The sequence below is a fragment of the Triturus cristatus genome, chromosome 1_1 (assembly GCF_964204655.1).
Source record: "Triturus cristatus chromosome 1_1, aTriCri1.1, whole genome shotgun sequence".
Taxonomy (NCBI): Eukaryota; Metazoa; Chordata; class Amphibia; order Caudata; family Salamandridae; genus Triturus; species Triturus cristatus.
Window position 1 is genome coordinate 790,206,751 of NC_140579.1, and position 18,849 is coordinate 790,225,599.

The 18,849-nt window shown below is 44.8% G+C and overlaps 1 pseudogene; it reads left to right on the plus strand.

Moving 5' to 3' along the window:
- Positions 1-344: 344 nt before the first annotated feature.
- On the plus strand, positions 345-1,002 carry LOC146871100 (large ribosomal subunit protein eL19-like; annotated as a pseudogene).
- The last annotated feature ends 17,847 nt before the right edge of the window (positions 1,003-18,849 follow it).

Below are 18,849 nucleotides of genomic sequence, written 5' to 3' on the forward strand. Positions count from 1 at the left end.
ACCACATGCCCGTATCCATCTGGCCACCTCAATGCTGCTTTAGGAAAGCATCAAAGCGCATTAACCATCCAAAATACCCAGGGCCTTATTTATGAGAAGTGTCGCATTGCTGTGACAAAGCAGCGATGCAATACTTCTCAGTGCGCCCTCTTTGTAACATGAGGGATGCGACATATTTAATGTATGGCGCATCATGTCACAAGGAGTTACAGATACGTCAGTATTACTGACATATCTGTAGGCGCAAAAGTGACGCATTGGTGGGGTGTGTTTGAAAACAGACACAACTCCAGTAATGTGTCCTTTTGCATGGGACATTTCTGTTCTTCGGCTGAGCTGCCGCCATGAGTAAGCTTCAGCTTGAGAAGAGGCTTGCCTCCAGCATATTGCGCTGTGGCAAGAAAAAAGCATGGCTGGATCCTAATTATCCAAATGAGAATGCCAACGCAAACTCTCGTCAGCAAATCAGAAAGCTGGTGAAAGATGGTCTGATTATCCGCAAGCCTGTAACGGTTCACCCCGTGCCCGTTGCAGGAAGAACACACTTGCTCGCAGAAAGGGCAGGCACATGGGCGTTGGTAAGAGAAAGGGTACTGCCAATGCGCGTATGCCAGAGAAGCTCTCGTGGATGAGGAGAATGAGAATCCTGCGCCGTCTTCTGTGCAGATACCGTGAGTCCAAGAAGATTGACCGCAACATGTACCACCGTCTTTATCTGAAAGTCAAGGGTAATGTGTTCAAAAACAAGCGCATCTTAATGGAGCACATTCACAAACTGAAGGCAGACAAAGCCTGCAAGAAGCTCCTGGCTGACCAGACTGAACCTCACAGGTTGATGACTAAGGAGGCTCGCAAGAGACGTGAAGAATGCCTGCAAGCCAAGAAGGAAGAGATCATAAAGACATTCTCAAAGGAGGAAGAGACCAAAAAGTAGTCTGTCCTACCAGTGTGTAAATAGTGAGCTTCTATCAGTGTCAATAAAACATCCGATACTAAAGACTGGCATGGGACAAGCCCCATGTGAAAGGGCCTGCGTCACCCTTAAGCCTGCCACGAGGCAGGCGTAAGGTTTTGACGCAATGGCGTCCTAGACGTGGCGCAAAGAAATCTTATAGATTTCAATATGCCACTTCTACAAGGCTTTGATGCGGTGGAACATCCACCCTGCATACATTTTATCTGGTGCAGGTATAATGTGGCGCTGGGGTTTACGAAGTGACGCATCTGCTTAGATGTGTCACTTCGTTAATATGGTGCAACGTGGCGCATTATTTACGCCACCAGAGAGTCAAAAAAGTGACACAACGGCGGCGTAAATGTGACACAGGGGCTCATAAATAAGGCCTCCAGCTTCCTCTCATCTTACTTGTTGACTTTAAGTTTGTATTTGACCATGTACAGACCACTGCTGCCTTTTGGCTAAGTTCACACTGTAAAAGTACTATATATGTACATATGTAATTACAGGGGAGGAAGGCAGTAAAAAGAGTGTATGGGTGGGATATAGAGGAAAAACTGGGAGAGAGCAAAGAAACACAGCAGGAAGTGCTGAACAGAACATTTGAAAAAGTTCCCTCAAGTGTGCAGTGGAAGGATACAACTAATCCAATCAAATCAATGTAAGACCGACTTGTCCATGGACAGGACAACCCAAGAATGTGGAGGAAGAACACTGGATAAAATAAGCATTTGAAATGCAATAGGTCTCGCATTTATGAGAGTTTGAGCTATAGGTATTGTAAATGACAATGCTGTTTATTTATGTATTGTTTTTAAACAGATAATAAAAGGCATTGTCATTTACAATGCCAATAGCTTAAACTCTCTCAAATGCGAGACCTATTGCATTGCAAATGCTTGTTTTTAAAAGTAATACGGGCAGAGGTTTCCAACACTAGAGGGAGTCTGTGATTCAAGAAGAAAAAGATCTTTCTCTTTATATGCCTGAAGCTAGGACTGAAAGGAGCTTTGCACTACATTCAATATTTTCAAACCAAACTTGAATTAATGTGTCACAGGTATATTGGAGCTGTTGTAGAAAGAAGCTGGGGGGAAAGTGTGAGTGGTATAGGTCAGAATTTACAACTTGAAAGTTTTCAAATATTTTCTTTTGAAAACTTCAGCGGAGGTTTTACAAAATTACACATTTTGAGACCATGACTACAAATGCATCCTGGTTGAGTTACCGCGTGGAGATCCCTGGTAAAGCGATGAACCTATAAGCAACAATTGTGCTGTGTGAAAGGGATCAAAAGTATAAACGATATACACCCTTACGACTAAGTGGGAGCTGGTATGTGGGCCCATGGCTCTCACTAGTCACGCTTGATGTATTGCTAGATGTCCAGGGAGGTGATTGCTGACCTCGGTTGCCCTGACGAATTTGCTGCTAATATATAACAGGCAATGAAACATGTTGGCCGTCCTTGATGTGGTTCACAAATGCTGTGTTTGTAATACTGGGCAGACTCGCATTTCGGATTAAAAAGTCACAAGAATGTGTGTAAGTTTAGCTCAATTTTATTAGAGACTTCTTGTGTCTCATTTTTCACTGGGTTCCTACTGTATGTTTTTTCTCTACACTTCTCTTTCACTAGACACACACTTTTTTCTATTTGAGAAAGTTATCGATTGTTAGATTTGGGGGTCTCTAGTTGGCATAGGTAGGTACCTGTGACAAATAGGGACCCTTGCGTCTAGTCAGGGTAAGGGGCTACACTCCTAAAATAACCCCTGCTCACCCCCTTGGTAGCTTGGCACGAGCAGGCAGGCTTATCTCTGAGGCAGTGTGTAAAGCATTTGTGAACACATGCAGTAATACAGTGACAACACTACAAATGGACACCACACAGGTTGTATGATAAAAATAAGTATTTTTATATAGACTTAACACAAGACCAGACGACAAAAATCCACAATACTGTACTCAAAAATAGTCTCTTAAATGTTATAAAATAGCTCAGTTCTCTCAAGTTGTAAATGCGACACTTTATTCTCAATGTACCTTGGATGTGTGGCGCAAAGAAAATAAAAGGGTTGCAGGGAAGGTGATACGTCGGTTCGTTACACACACGGGAGTGGATGCGTCGGTTCCTTACTGCTGCGCAGGGGAGTTGATGCTCGCTTCCTTACTGTGTGGGGAGATGATGTGTCGGTTTCTTACTGCTCTCCGGTGCGATGCGACACGCTGGCACCTCGATGCGATACTCTTCTCCGGTGCGATGCGACAAAATGGCGTCTTGGTTGTATTGCGACAACGTTGGTGTGATGCGACACGCCCGACTGCAGTGCGGCGACTCGATGATCTTTGGAGCCGCGACAGGCCCTGCGATGCGCTTCTCCGGTGATGCGACGATGACCCCTGTGGCAGCGTCCCGCTTCTCTGGTGATGCTCCGCGCTTCGGCGATGCGATGATGACAGCGGCAGCAGCGGCTCGCTTCCTCGGCGATGCGATGATAGCGGCTGCGGCGGCGACACGCTTCTCGTTGTTGCGTCGCGCTTCCAGCTCCCAGTGACACGCAGTCTCTCAGAAGGCCCAGCACAACAGCAGGCACTTCAGTTCCCAGCAAGGGAATTCAGGGGGGAGCTGGTTGGTGAAGTCTTGTATCCCTGAGACTGCAGGCAGGAGGCAAGCTCTAGTTCAAGCCTTTGGAGATTCTTCTTCAAGTTGATAGAAAGCACACTCAGTCCTTTTCTCCTCTCTTTGGCAATGAAGCAACCACTGCAGGCCAACCACCAAATACTAGGGGTGGGCGGAATTTGCGTAATCGCGTTACGCAAATCTCCGCGAAACGGTAAAAAAGCTTGTTCGCGATACTTTTTTCCTGTTCACAATTGCTGTTTGCGTGCTCGGGGAGAAATATCTCGCGAACACGCATTTTGAGAACGCGAACAAGCAAAAATTTCGCGAAATTGCGGAAAGCAGACTTTTGAGCAATTTCGCGTTCTCCGCGGAACGCGAAATTCCGCAAATTCCGCAAATTCCGCGAGCGGAACGGAATTTACCACCCAGGCCTACCAAATACACAGCACAGGGGTAGTCTCCTCCTTCAGCTTCCTGGTTCTTCTCCTCAGCAAAGGTTCGTCTTGATTCCCAGAAGTGATCTAAAGTACTTGGGTCTGGGTCCCAATATTTATACTCCTTTTCCTTTTGTCCTCTGAAGGCAGAGAGGCCTTTGCCTAGTCCAAACCAGTTCTGGTCAGTCCTGGAGCACTTTGTTGACATGTCTCCTTCTTTCCTTTCAGTGCAGGGTAGGGACATCAGACACACCACAGGAGGTGGAGCCAGCATTGTGGAGGGAAGGCACAGCCCTATTCAGGTCCCAAGTGCAGCTCCTCCCTCCCATCTAGATGCAGATCTCTCTATTCACCACTGGGCCACCTCACCCTGTCTCCTGGAATTCCCCAGCCCTGTCACTCAAACTCCAGACAAGGAATACATAACCCAGCAGAGGCAGGTTTGGATGGTTAGACAAGAAAATGCCTACTTTCTAAAAGTGGCATTTTCAAACACAGAATGTTAAAACCAACTTCACTAAAAGATGTATTTTATCATTCTGAGTTCAGGCATACTAAACTCGAATTTCTGCCATGTTCTCTGAGTCAATTAGGATTATAAAATGTAATAACCAAACTGCCCATTCTGGCCTATGGGGTACAGGTAGCCTTTCAATAGTGAAAAACGAAAATGGCTGTAATTCACTATTAGGACATGCCACACACACCAAGGCATGTCCTACCTTTTACCTACAATGCACCCTGCCATTGGGCCTACCATAGGGGTGACTAATATGTAAACAAGCATTTACAATGCAATGGTCTCGGCATTGTTAAAGTTAGAGCTATTGGCATTGCTCATGACATTATTTTTGTTTATCTTTTTGTTTTTAAAACATTTAAAGAAACGGCATTGTTATTTACAATGTCAATAGCTTAATCACTCTCAAATGCGAGACCTATTGCATTTGCACCCACACACAGAGCCACCTACACACACACTGATTAAGCTATTGACATGGTAAATAACAATGCCGTTTCTTTACATGTTTTAAAAACAAAAACATAAACAAATGAGCAATGCCAATAGCTCTAACTTTAACAACACCGAGACCGTTGCATTGGAAATGCTTGTTAGGACAAGGGCATTGGATATCTCTGAGATAGTGGAGGCTCAGGGGCCTCTCATCTCATGTTGCAGGGGGCACCGCCATTTTGCGGCATGCCACTGAATGCACGGAAGAGCTGCCTTGGTGTGATTGGGCCTGGCGGAGCCCTCTTTCACAGAGCATCAGAGCTGTACATCAAACAGGCCTTTCATTTTCCACACTCTGCTGTGTCCTACCTTACAGCTGCGCAGCAGTCTGATGCAGCCCTTCGTGCAGCACTTCTGCGGTGCCGCCCTGGGGTGCTGGAATGAGAGACCTTGGTTTCCATTCCCCTGCCATACACCACGCTGTGTGAAAATCGCCCCTTCTCACCCTTCAGGCTCAGTCATGTTGACTGCTGCAAAAAGAACAATTGATGGACCGAATGCTGAATGCCAAACATTCACCTCGAATACAGAGATCTGGGCCTAAATACATTCTTTTTTTGCCTACCATGCCATTCCAATTCTTTGACAGTCATGAATATGCAAATCATCTCCGTTAATCTAGTCTTAGTTTGTTTTTTTGTTGACAGGAGCTCTCCTGTTTCTTTCCTGGGTGCTATACAACTCCTCCCAAAGACAACCAGGCCGAAAAATGTGAGCCCGCATGACATATATAAAAATACCTAATGATATGAAATAGATTGCATATATAGGTTTCAGGCGAGGGGGTGCGGTGGGCGGGTGGATCTAATTTACCCAGATTGACTAAAAGCCTGATTAGAACCCAGGTGCCAAAATCAGCAGTTTAGTCAATAAACACAACTCCTCTCGAGTCCCGAGGTGATTTAGCCGCATGCATTCTGGGAATTGTAGTCTTGGCCTAAGTCAAAGAGATAACAGTACAAAACTACAAGGAGTACCAAACGTGCCAGGGAATGAAAAAGAGATCGTCAGCTTTCCCTTCCGAGGGTAGAAGAGTTCCCCGAGTCCCTCCATTACAAATGCCTCGAGGTTATAAGATCCACTAGTTCTTAGGATTCTGGTAATGTGGGGGGGGGCGATGTCTCAGCGACATAACACTCACCTCACACATCTGAAGGGCAGAGGGGCAGAGACTGAACCCTGGCAAGGCAACCCCCCTTTCCTGAGGGGCTCCTTTAAAATACAGACACGTAAACTCTTTTAGAAATAAATGAAGGAGTAAGGCAGAAATGCTACCCCACACCATGAAGGAGCGAAACAATATACATGCTAAACTGACAGAGGTAGTCGCTGTCTTCATCAGTCAGTAAAAGTTTTTAGAAAAAATTGAGATATGAGCACACAAACAAGTAAGAAGGCTTAGAATCGTTTGACCAAATTTACTTCAAATATTATATGGGGCAATCTATCCAATGGCTTACAACTCTAAAGTGGGCCAAGAGGCCATTTAAATAGGTTGGTTTTGCGCTATAAAATGCTTCATTAGATTAAACATTAAAATAATTGTGCTTTACCTTAACGTAAAAATATTTAAGTGCAAATGGTTAATCATGCTAGGTACATAGTTAAAGGTGACGGGTTCTTGAGATGTTGGGCAGTGCGTGTTGTAAATACTCACCCCTGTATCATTAGAAAGCAATGCGTTGCAACCGTTGATTCTGTAGTCGTTATTACATAACCACAAACTTCTAAACAGTGAAACAGCAGATCCACGTATCACTGCAAACAGTTAATTTGTCTTTGCTCTTGAAATAAACTCTTTCGCGCGCTCCTTTGTTCGCTCAGTTCGTGTAAACTGTATTAAGTAAAGAGGTGGCATTCTTAGGTAAATCGTGATAACAATGGCTCAGAGTCTCTTAGGGGCGCTCCTTCTTTCATGTCGGCGCCCTTCTGCTCCCACCAGTTATCAGGCCCGAAGGCGTAGTCATAAAATATAATTTGCATTGTCACTGTAGTTTGCTTTCTTTGTCTTTTTTTTTTCCAATCCTCTTTTTTGCCCCCCACAAAACAGAAATCCTAGACCCCATAAATACCTTGCACGGTCCCCTTTTTAACTGTCAGGTAATACTAATTACACACAGTTCCTTGATAATTTAACCCGTCAAAGGTTGTCTCATTACTTTGTTCCTTTGGGTAGCGTCTCCCGCTTTGTGTCTGATGAACACTAAACAGGGCCGATATTAACTGTCAATTAATTACACACCATTTCTCTTCACTATTTACCCGATGAAATGGGCAGGTAGGCCGCATCCCTGCCATCTCAATCACTGTCTCCCCGACAAAGGAACCAATAAAGATGAGTCACTCGGAGTCACCCGGTGTCTGGTGCGCAGAGCCGCCCATTCCTAATTGCCCTTAGAGACGGCTGATAATACAAACTTTGTATTGAAAATCAGCCTAATGAGCGCCATTCTGGGTAGGGAGATCACATGTCAGAGCAGTTTGCAGATGCTCGGGGGCAAACAACGCCTTTTATCCTTTAAGAGCTGAGAAACTTACTGCAAGTCTAGGGTCCGGATTCCGGCAGAGACAGGCGCGCAGCAGGAGACCGCGGGCTCCTGTGAAATGGCGCTGCCCGTCGCTCTCACCCACGGCCCGCACTGTCTCTGAATGGTCAGTGAGAAAAAAGCCCTCGAGGTCTATCTAATATGGCGTACAAAGAGAGCTTAACCATGTAAAGTATGCTTGCAGAAGAACTCCATTAAAGAGATACTTTTGGGTGCAACATTGGAGGGAAGGGGGCAGCTGTGTGCAGCCTTCGTACAGACCTGCAAGAGCCGTAACGCGCATCTGAGATGGCGTCTCGGAGACGAGCAGACAAAGAGCCGCTGTGGCATATGCTGCTCCGGGAACAGGCGCACTCGGAATGCCTGTGCTCGTCATCACCCCTACCCATTGCCACCCCCCTCACACACAATCTGTCGGTTTGATTTCACCAGGCGCTCAAGAGGACACTTTCTCTTGCCCAAACACAAGCTCCTTATAGCGGCCCAGATATACGAGGGGAGCACTGATTGCTTTATTTTACTACCCATCCAGCAGTCAGAAGGCCCTTTGTCCTTGCTTGCACTAGGGCCCAGGGTACCCTAGCTACACCACAAATGTCGAGTATTATTTACCAGCCATGGTCTTCTATTCAGCAGCCAAAGCATTGTGGGAATGGTAGTTCTGGTTTATCTCAACATGCTGCCACATATCAAATGGAGCCATCGGTTAACATTAGATGGGGGCTAGAGACCCCTCTTCAGGGAGAGATGTTACGTCACCAGCAGAGACCCTTCTTGAGACATCGGGGAACAAGAAGATCACTGTCTGCGCGTCCAAAAAATGACACTATTAGCAGATGAAGCAGAGGTTTCCAAGGCTTGGAAGTAGGCATAACTTCGATGGTAAAGTTCGACAAAGAAAGGCCTCTGGCTGGAACTAATTCCTGCCAGCTGCAGGGCACAGCTGGCGGCTGACCAGGCACACAGAGCCGGCCAGGGAACAGTAGCTTTCTGTCCCCGCCTCGGCTTCCAATAGTGAACCCTTGTGAACTGACATCCAGCTGAGCTGGGGGCTGTGGGGCGAGGGAGTGGGAGGGAGCGCTGAAATTTATTTCCCGACGTTTCTGGGAATGATGGAGGGGGTAGAAATATCAGACCAAGCAACTGAGGAGGGCATTTGATTCATTTTTGTGCTGGGTAACAGTGTTTTTAATGTGCTAATGTAGCGCAAAAAAGTCTCGGCTTTTCATCATTGACCACCGAATAATTAACAGAGACGAGGATGAAAGCGGAGCCTGGAAGCTCGTGACTGGCCCCTCTTACCGCAGAGTATTAAGACACAGAGGTGGGGGGTGAGACAGCGAGTGAGGGGGGGCAAGAGTAGAAAAGAGAAGGGGAGGGGAGTGAGAGGGATAGGAAAATAAGTGAGCGTGACAGAGAGATAAAGTTAGAAAGGGAGAAAAGACGACAACCAGGTAAGGGAAGAGAAGGGAAGAAGAGACTGCTAAAGAGCAAAAATAGGGGGACGGGCAGAGAGGTACACCAAGCAAGGAATGAGACAGAGGAAACGAGGGCGAGCACGAAGTGCAGAGGAAGGAGGGAGGGAGCAAGCGGAGCTAAGAAAAGGGGGGAGGGGGGTGGGTGGAATAGCGGAAGGAAGAAATGGGAGCCAAAAAGGAGAGATTTATGGAAGCAATATGTGTACGCTTTCATCACGACTTTCATGTGTCTGAAAGCATGCTGCCTGGGAGCGCGTGAGCTCATGTGCGGCTTTACAATGCGCATACTGAAACTTGTTAAAACAAATGAAGAGCAAAAGGCAACGGGCACAGCGCAGATAACGGGAGAAACTTCAAAGGCAGGAGAGGGGCTCATTAGCATACTCGACAGCTTCATGCGTGTCTGGCGAGGGGGGAAGGAGGAGAGGCAGGATGCACTATTGAAATGTGCTTCCCCAAGGCGGGCCGCGTGCACAAACAATCAGGCGAGCTTTGACAAATCCTCTAGGTGGGACCTTTGGGACCTTTTGGCTGTGCCGTGACCGGGAGTTGTGTTGGGGGAGGGGGGGGGGGAGACCTAACCACTGTGTGGTAAATAATTTAATTACCGGGACTTAATTTGATACAGAAACATAATAGAAATAGCTCAGTAAATAAGAGGCAGAATCCGTGGTATTAGAGGTTCGGAATGGGCTTTATTCCAATGGACGATTCGAATCGTTGACTCCAGGTTCCATCACCACGGAGGTTCAGGAAGTGAAGCACACACTTTATTGATAAGTAATCACTTTTATACAATAGGCATTACATTGAAGCAAATGCAAGAGGCGTAACAATTGATAGTGTAGATAAAACATACATGCGTAGCAAAAGTGGGCGTAACTGGGTGTGACTAAAGAACGTCATCAGGTGTGATGTCATAATAGGGTGGTTCCATGAAGGAATTTCGCAATGTCAGCAGAAATACTTGGCAGAAATGCGCGCGCAGCAGCATGACGTATGATTGACGTGCGACTAGGAGGTGAAGGGGATTTGACATTTAGCTCTACATGTGGCGACAGATGTCTGGAGGGTCAAGTCAACCTAATCCCGAATCATATCTAACATCCTATATTTAAAGAACTATGTTATCCAAAAGAGAGGTCTCTTAGAGTAGAATCTTATTCCATACTGACTATACTGACTGTTAGTGCGTGTACAAGCGTCTAAGTGTCTACACTAGATGCGAGGGCAGAAGTCTTCCATAATAATAAGGCTATGAATTACTTGCATAAAGACAGAGAAGCCGGGCCTTTGCTCGGTCGCTGGAAGAATGTTTACTTAAACTACTAGACAGGAATGCATTGGGCAGGGAGCGGAGCAGATAATTTCGAAGGTGAAATACGGTTTTTGGCAGGCAACAGGCTGATGTCAGGCATCGTGAGCCGCGCAGAGAATGAGGACAAAGTTCATGGATACAGATGCAGGCTCAGACTGGAGCTCTCAGAGGCAGAAGGCAGGGAAAGCTTGATGGCAGAATCAGGGCCTACTCGCCTGAACTGTAAAATGGCATAAGTGAACCATATAAAGCCGGTGGCCTTTCGTACTTAGGAATGGAATATCCGGCCCATTCATGGCGGATCTGAAAGAGGACATGTTAACGGTGGACGCACATGTATTTGCGTCTTCATAACTGGAACTGGAGGGAACATACATGTACTTGTGATTTATACATGGAACCGTTGGGGTCCAAGATAGGGGACATAACTGATCAGAAAAATCCATATTTCCACATTCCCTCCTTGTCCCCTACTTGCCCGTCAAGAGATATCAATCTTCATCAATCCATTGATCTGTTCATATAGCATCATTTGTTCTTCTTTTTTCTTCTGGGACGAACGAAATCTTGGTGGTGGAATACACGATGTGGCACACAGACCACAGATCGCTGGTCCACATTGTAGACATAGACAGCAACTGAATAGTGTGAGAAAGCCAATACCTAGGAAGGATAGGACCTTCCATCCAAAGGTAGATAATACACTCCAAAACCAACCGGACTAAGTCCAGGTGCCTGGATTCTGGTGTATCTGGCTTACAATCTTATGAAGGCGGGTTATGGCTTTATATACAGATGGCGAATTTTCTGGTATGAAAATGCAACAACTTGATCCGATGACCCTACAAGCTCCGCCCCTATCGGCCAGGATGACGTCAAGGACAAGACGATTTTGAAGCACAACAATCCGCATAGCAGACTGCTCTTCTGTTAAATTGCCTAAGGCGGAAATAGTTTCATTCACTACTGCTTCAAGGGTTCTAGTTAATCTACGTATCAGCTTACTATTAGTAACGGTACCTATATAGGGAAAGAGACCTTTATTGAAATCTGTGTATTTTTCCCATGCGGTCTCAGTGTAATCGACTATTGGGAGATCTCTCCTTTCTCTATTGTGTACTAACTGAGTATTTCTGTGATAATCAGGAGGAGCTAGGAAAACAGGTGGCAAAAGGAATCCAATGTAGCAGGTACCATCCCAATCTAGAGGCAAACGTACATATGCCGTCTGACCACATATGAAATAGGAATGGCGGGAAGCTCTAAATGTAGACTTGCCCTGATCACTAAATTCTATTACAGTGGTGCATCTACTATGGCCCATATGTATGGAACCATTCTTTCTTACACATAATTCACCTTTTACTGGGAATATTGACATAGCGGGCAAAATTGGAGTAGCTTCGGATTCGACATTTAGGATCATAAGATTGAGTGTAAAATTACCTAATCCATACACTTCATTTTCTAGATCAGTTCCTGTTCTTTTGGGAAGTCCCTCCTTGTTAGGGTAGCAGACTTTAAGTAAAACTAAGTTCAAATTTCCCCATACCCAGTTGTCTTGATAAACTGCAGAATTCGAATCTTGGGAATTAATTAAACTAAACCATGCTCCACAGGAGCCGTTGTGTGTGAATGGGTATGGAAAGAGAGGTAGAATTCCTTTAAAATTCTGATAGGGAGGGAGTCGGCCACAGATCCAACAATTTGTAGCATTGCTAACCTGATGGGAATGATGTAACGTACTAATAAACGTGTTATTGCGCAGCGCAAATCTATAAGACAACTCGTGCGGAGGTAATTCACTAAAAGAATGTTCAGCAGTAACATTATAAACATGTCTAGAAATAGGATAACATATGTGCAACAATATACTTGCAGTAATTATTAAAAGACTTAGGAAAAACAGAATTAATAACGTCACTGTGCAATGACTACGCAGTGATTTACAGTATGCATGTCGTTTCAACATTTTTCGGGTTTTTTCTCTATTCAGGTCTAAGGGATACATGTCAGAGACAAATTCAACCGCTTCACCTTGGAGAGGACTTAAACAATCAAATTGCCTGACTGGTTAGACCTGAGTTTCAGTTTATATTGTTTGTGATTACTTGATTCAACCAAAGGAAGTTTTGAGTCAATGGGTGAAGACACACGAGGTGTGGTATTTACATCCGATGGTAGTCCATGAAATTTCTTGATATGACTTGAATGTATCCAGCCTTTTCGACCCTCGATCTTCACGGCTGTCCTCGTCGTTAATAACACGAGCTGAGGCGACCTCCACCTAGGGTCCAGCTGAGACTTCCGATCAAAGTTCCTCACTAAGACCAGGTCTCCTGGAATTACGTCATGGGGTTTCACCTCAGTGTTGTCGGGAAAAGCTGCAGCTACCTGTGAACGACAAGATTGTAGTGCAGACATCAAGGAAGCCAAGTAATCTGTCAGCATATTACAGTCAATATCAGTTATTTTACGTGGTATAGGCGTCCCCCACATATTTGGTGGTCTGCCAAAGATCACCTCATACGGGGATAGCCCTGTTCGAGAGTGTGCTATCATTCTCATGTAAAAGAGTGCAACTGGTAACGCTACTACCCAGTCGACACCTTTCTCCCTGCATATTTTGGACAATCTAATTTTCAGAGTTTGATTATGTCTTTCCACGAGACCTGCTGCCTCGGGGTGTCGGACACAGTGGAATTTCCACTGATAGCCTAACAAAAGTGAAACGTGTTTCATTAGTTCGGATGAGAACGGCTGGCCGTTATCTGAGTAGACAACACGTGGTAAACCGTACCGTGGGAAGAATTCTCGAACTAACTGTTTGGCAGTAGTCGGGGCAGTGTAATCTGAAACCGGGTATGCCTCTGTCCAACGGGAAAGAGCACAGACAACTACGAGAACATATTTGAATCCTCGACATCGTTCCATCTGGATATAATCCATCTGGAGGATTTCAAAAGGGTGATCAGGAGGCTGAAATCCACCCTGTTCTACGGGAATGCTTTTTCCTGGGTTAAACTGACAACAGATCATACAGGTACGGACTTTTTGTTTAGCTGCTGCTCGTAAATGTTTGTTGAACCAAATGTGTTGAATGCTGTCTAGCATAGCTTTTTCTCCTAGATGTGCTGGACTATGTACAGTGTTAATAACGACTTGGACCATTGAATCAGGAAGGAACCACACAGATTTTTCCTTCGTCATCCATCCTTGATCCGTTTGGATCCCTCCTAATTCAGTCCATCTCTTTATTTCGTCTGGTGTAGCATGTGTCTGTATGTCAATTACGTCAAGAGTGGGATCCTTAACCGTCATACAATGTGTTGGCGTCGGGACTATTGTCTTTGTCATGTCGGATGTTTGAGTTTGAGCAGTCTGTTTAGCTGTTCTGTCAGCTAGATCATTGCCTTGAGAAATGATATCAGTAACTTTCGTATGAGCTTTACATTTCATAATTGATATTGCAGTGGGTAGATGTATTGCATCTAATAAGGCATGAATGAGGGGTCCGTGCTGAATGTGGGCACCGTGAGAAGTTAAATAACCTCTCTCTCGCCACAGCACGCCGAAGTCATGTACAACTCCGAATGCATAACGTGAATCAGTGTATATGTTGACTTTTTTATTTGTGGCTTGAATACAGGCTTGTGTCAGAGCGATGAGCTCTGCTGCTTGAGCGGACAAGGTATTTATGCAATTTGTTTCAATGACTTCAGTGTCTGTTGTGACTGCATAAGCGGCCACTAACTCTCCTGTACCTGTTCTCATACATGAACCATCTACATACAACGTCAGGTCTGGATCTGATAATGGAACGTCTGTTAAATCTTGTCTGGGTTTCGTCGTGATAGTGATAACTTCAATACAATCATGTGCAAGTGGATCTGTTCCATTTACAGGTAACAGTGTGGCAGGATTCAATGTACTACAACGTCTGATTTCTATATGTGGCTGAAACAATGTTAATTCGTAACCGGTGAGTCGTGCTATAGTCAAGTGTTGTGTTTGTGTGCGGTTCAAAAGAACCTCTACTGCATGTGGTACTTGTACTGTCAATGGATGTCCTAATACTATGGCATCGCTTTGTCTGATTGCTAAGGCTGTTGCTGCCACTGATTTTAGGCATGCAGGCAAAGCCTGAGCTACGGGATCTAATGTACTAGAAAAATAGGCACATGGTTTGTGTGATCCTGCTTGTTCCTGTGTGAGTACTGACAAGGCAGTACCTTCGCGTTCTGTAACAAAGAGTGTAAACTGTTTATTGTAACATGGTGTTGCTAGGACAGGTGCTTGACATAAAGCTTTCTTTAAACTTTCAAAAACGTGTGTATGTTCCTGAGTCCAAGGGAGGACAGTCGATGTGGCTGCCTCCTGTGTTGTCAATTGAATGAGTGGTTTTGCTAGAAATGCATACTGAGGGATCCACTGCCTACAATATGAAGTGAGGCCTATGAAAGCCCGCACCTCCTTTTGTGTCTTGGGTATCGGCATGTTAGCTATTAACTGAATGCGGTCGGGTGTAAGCTGCCTTCCCTCCTTGGACAGCGAGTGTCCAAGATAAACAACTCGCTGGACACAGAATTGCAGCTTAGAAGGGGACACCTTGTGCCCCTTTTCGGCTAGAAATTGTAAAACTGTCAGTGATGCTTTCTCACATTCAGGTTCGTTTCTAGCGGTGATCAGCAGATCATCGACATATTGAAGCAGGGCAGTGTTGACTGGCATGTGAATACTGTCAAGTTCTCGTTTCAGTGCTTGGCTATAGATGCTGGGGCTTTCTGTAAATCCTTGAGGTGCGCGTGTGAATTTAAAGCTACGTCCAATTAAACTAAATCCGAACAAGTATTGGCTTTCCGGATCTATTGGGACGCTGAAAAAGGCATTCTTGAGATCAATTACAGTAAAGAATGTTGCTTCAGAATCAATAGCTGTCAGTAATGACGAGATATCTGGGACCACAGGGAATTGTGGCACAATGCATTTGTTCAATTCGCGCAGATCAATAACCAATCGATATACTGGCGGAGCCTTTGGATCTGTTTGTTTAAGAATCGGAATTATCGGGGAATTACATACATTGGAGTCTGTTTCCACAACCACTCCTTGGACAATGAGCTCGTCAATAATTTGCAGTAAAGCCACTACAGCATCTGGTGGTAACTTGTATTGTCGCATTCGTGGTAGTACCACTCCTGCCTTTAATGTAACCCGATATGGTGTAATATTCATGCAACCCACATCAGTAGGGCCTTGTGCCCATAAATGTGTAGGTAAAGTCTGCAGTCGGGGATCCATGTCTCGAGACACATAGTGACCTTTGAAATCACGTAAAAACAATCTTACTCCTTCCGGAGAACAACATATTATAGCTCCTAGAGCTTTCAGTGTTTTTATACCTAACAAGTTTTCTGGACATGATTTAGTAAGCAATAAATCTGTAGTTCGGGTTAAGGGTCCTATCGTAAGTGGAAGAGGCTGTGATACTTCATTAACAATAGGTTTTCCTGAAAAACCAAGGGAAATATTCTGTGAGCCTGAGAGGGGTGCCCCTGGAACTTCACTACGTTTTATAGTTGTTCGACTTGCCCCTATATCAAGTAAAAATTTTCTATCTTGGCCTAATAGTTCACTATGTACATAAGGTCCTTCTTGGTCTACAGGGACCTCGATAAGGGGTAAGTCAACTTCCCTCTCTAGGCTGGTTCATGCGTATCGTTGATAATCAGGATAGTCGTACTGTGCGGTCTGGTACAGCTGTCGTGTCGTGGTTTGTGTGGCAGCAACAGGCAGCGCTGGTGCAGCTGGCACAAACTGTATAGACTGTTGTGGAGCTGGCATGGACTGTGCATGCTGCAGTGCTCCTTGTTCATTCTGATCCTGTCTAGGTGGCCGTGGTCTTTCTTGTGTTTTACCTGTGGCGATATTACGCTTCAAGACTGGGCAATCGTGTATGTAATGACCTGGTTGTTTACAATAGTTGCATGTCCCTTTTACAGGTCCTGCTGAATCACCGGACTGTGTCGTACCCTTTTTATGACCTTCAGCTGGAACTGTCTGGGAGACTAGCATTTTCATTTTTGTGTCTTTCATGCGTTTCTGTTCATGTTCTTGTTCCTCTCTAATTCTATTGTAATGGTACTGTAACATTTGTAACATTTGTGATGGGGTATTACCTTGCCAGGTACTCTCGAACTTTAATACTCTATTCTTCACCTGGGGCAAGGAATTTTCAACTAATTTTGTCACAAACAGATGTGGGTATGATTCGCTACTTGCTTTTATGCCACTATTTATACCAAAACATTTTTCAAATCGGGCATAGAAATCACTAGTGTCTTCTTCTTGCTTTTGTTTACAGGCTGATATTGTACCCCAGTCTTCCTTTTTCGTGGTTAATAAACGTGGCAGTACCTGTACTAGTAAACCTGGTAGTGCTTTAGTTTTATCCCCAAGCCCCGAACCTGGACCTCGGGCCCTTTCTTCATTTTCTAATGCTGTCCAGTCTATCTTTTGGTCTCCTACCTCCCACTCTTTTTCCTTGAGTTTCTCATAAATGCCAGCAGGCATTAATACCTTTAATATTGTCATAATGTCGGGATAGGTATACTCTCCCATGAGTAACATGTCTTTAATTTCTCGGTGGAAACCCGCTGGGTCTTTGTCATGACTGGGTACCACTTTCTTCATTTGTAACAATTCTATTTTCGATATGGGCGTATATACAAATACACGTTTAAACTGATTGTCCTCACCCTTTATTGGGTGTACTTCTCGTAAGGGATTCTGTCTGTCCATGTAATACGTCGTTCTTTCCTTGATGGGCAGTGAGACATGTTCTGGGCATACAAAAAGAATGTACTGCTTTCTTGATTCTAGTATTTCCTTAATTAACTTAGTACCTGAACCTCTCCATCTATTCGTGAGTAATTCAGTCAATATATCAGGTAACGGACCAGGATCGGAATGTTGACTTTGATAAAGTATAAGAAGTTGTTGAATCATATAAATCCCAGCTAAACGCTGTTCATCTGGGGTGAGGTTCAAAAATGTGTGTGCTACTGTATCATCACCATATTTTCCGGGACTGTCAGCCCAATGAACGGCTGACCTGGCTAATTCTTGTTCATCCATAGAATCGAGTAAATGATAACCCCTTCGTTCTCGGAGTAATTTGTCAGCGGCTTGGAACGAATGCTCGGGGGACCTTAGATTTATTATAGGTGTTTGGAAATTCCTGTTATTATCTGGACATATCGGACGTATCGGGTCAGTGAAACATCTAGTACTATTACAAGATCTTCCTCTACCTACATAGGCTATGGTTTCTGACTGTCCTGCGGGCAGTCCTGATCCTTCCTCCTCCTCATCTTGTTCAAACTGGTCTACCGCTAATCTCTCTTCGTGTAGGCGTTCTATTTCTTTACGGATCTTTCGGCACATGGCTATTATACATTTTTGCCTATCATGTCTCCCCTCTGATATATTCTGGCTCCATCTGGTAAGAGTTTGCATTATTTCCGGATCTACCCCCGGTCGGTCTTGATTTCTGATTACACAATTTATGAGGAAACGTAACAGTTCCCCCTGTATCTCCACTTTCTGGTATTCCATAGCTCTGTTAATACATTCAGAATCTCGCCCTGTTTGGACAAAATGATATATATTATCTAGATGCATAGTCATTCCTGGTAGCTTTCCTAAATACACCGCAGCTCGTCTGATACGTAGTGATGCCATGATCATTTCGTCCTCTTTTCCGGGCACAGGGTCATATCTACAATCTACAAGAAGTTCCTTAAGCGTGCGGGAATTTATGAGTTTGGGGGTACGTGGATGTGCTGATTCTTGAAAAGTAAGTTTATTTATTCTGGGTGGCGTAGAAAAAATGTTGGTAGCACCTCCGGTAGCCCCGTCTGGGGTATCGGGCGTGAAAGGATTCGTTGAACGCGATACAGCAACTATAGGTGTGGGCACAGCTGTAGAAGCAGCTGTAGGAACAGACGTGGAAACAGATGTGCTTGCCGGAACTTGTGTCAGAATTTGATGCTGTAGGGATACAGATACAGGATCTTGGCGTTGAACCTCCCCGGCCGACGGTCTATGTGGGGCGGGGTTAGCATACTCGGGAGCTGCTTCATCTAAATATGAGGAAAGAAAAACATCTTCTGCTGTTCTAGGATGCCCCTTAGGATGTATTTTTATTGGGAACAATGGGGGTGGCAAGTCTTTTGGTATCTCCGGAGTAGCCTTAGGTAATCCCTCGGCCAGAAGGGGATACATACCATTCATAAGGGCATTTCTCTGTCTGTCTACTTGTTCTGATTTCACTCGTGTACCTTCTTCAATTAATAGATTTTCTCGGACTTTATTTGAATTTTCCTTACTCTTCTCTTCCTGTCTACGTGCTTTTTCTGTACGTCTATACGATTCTTTACGCCATAATTCAATGGCGTCTTTCTGTGATTGTC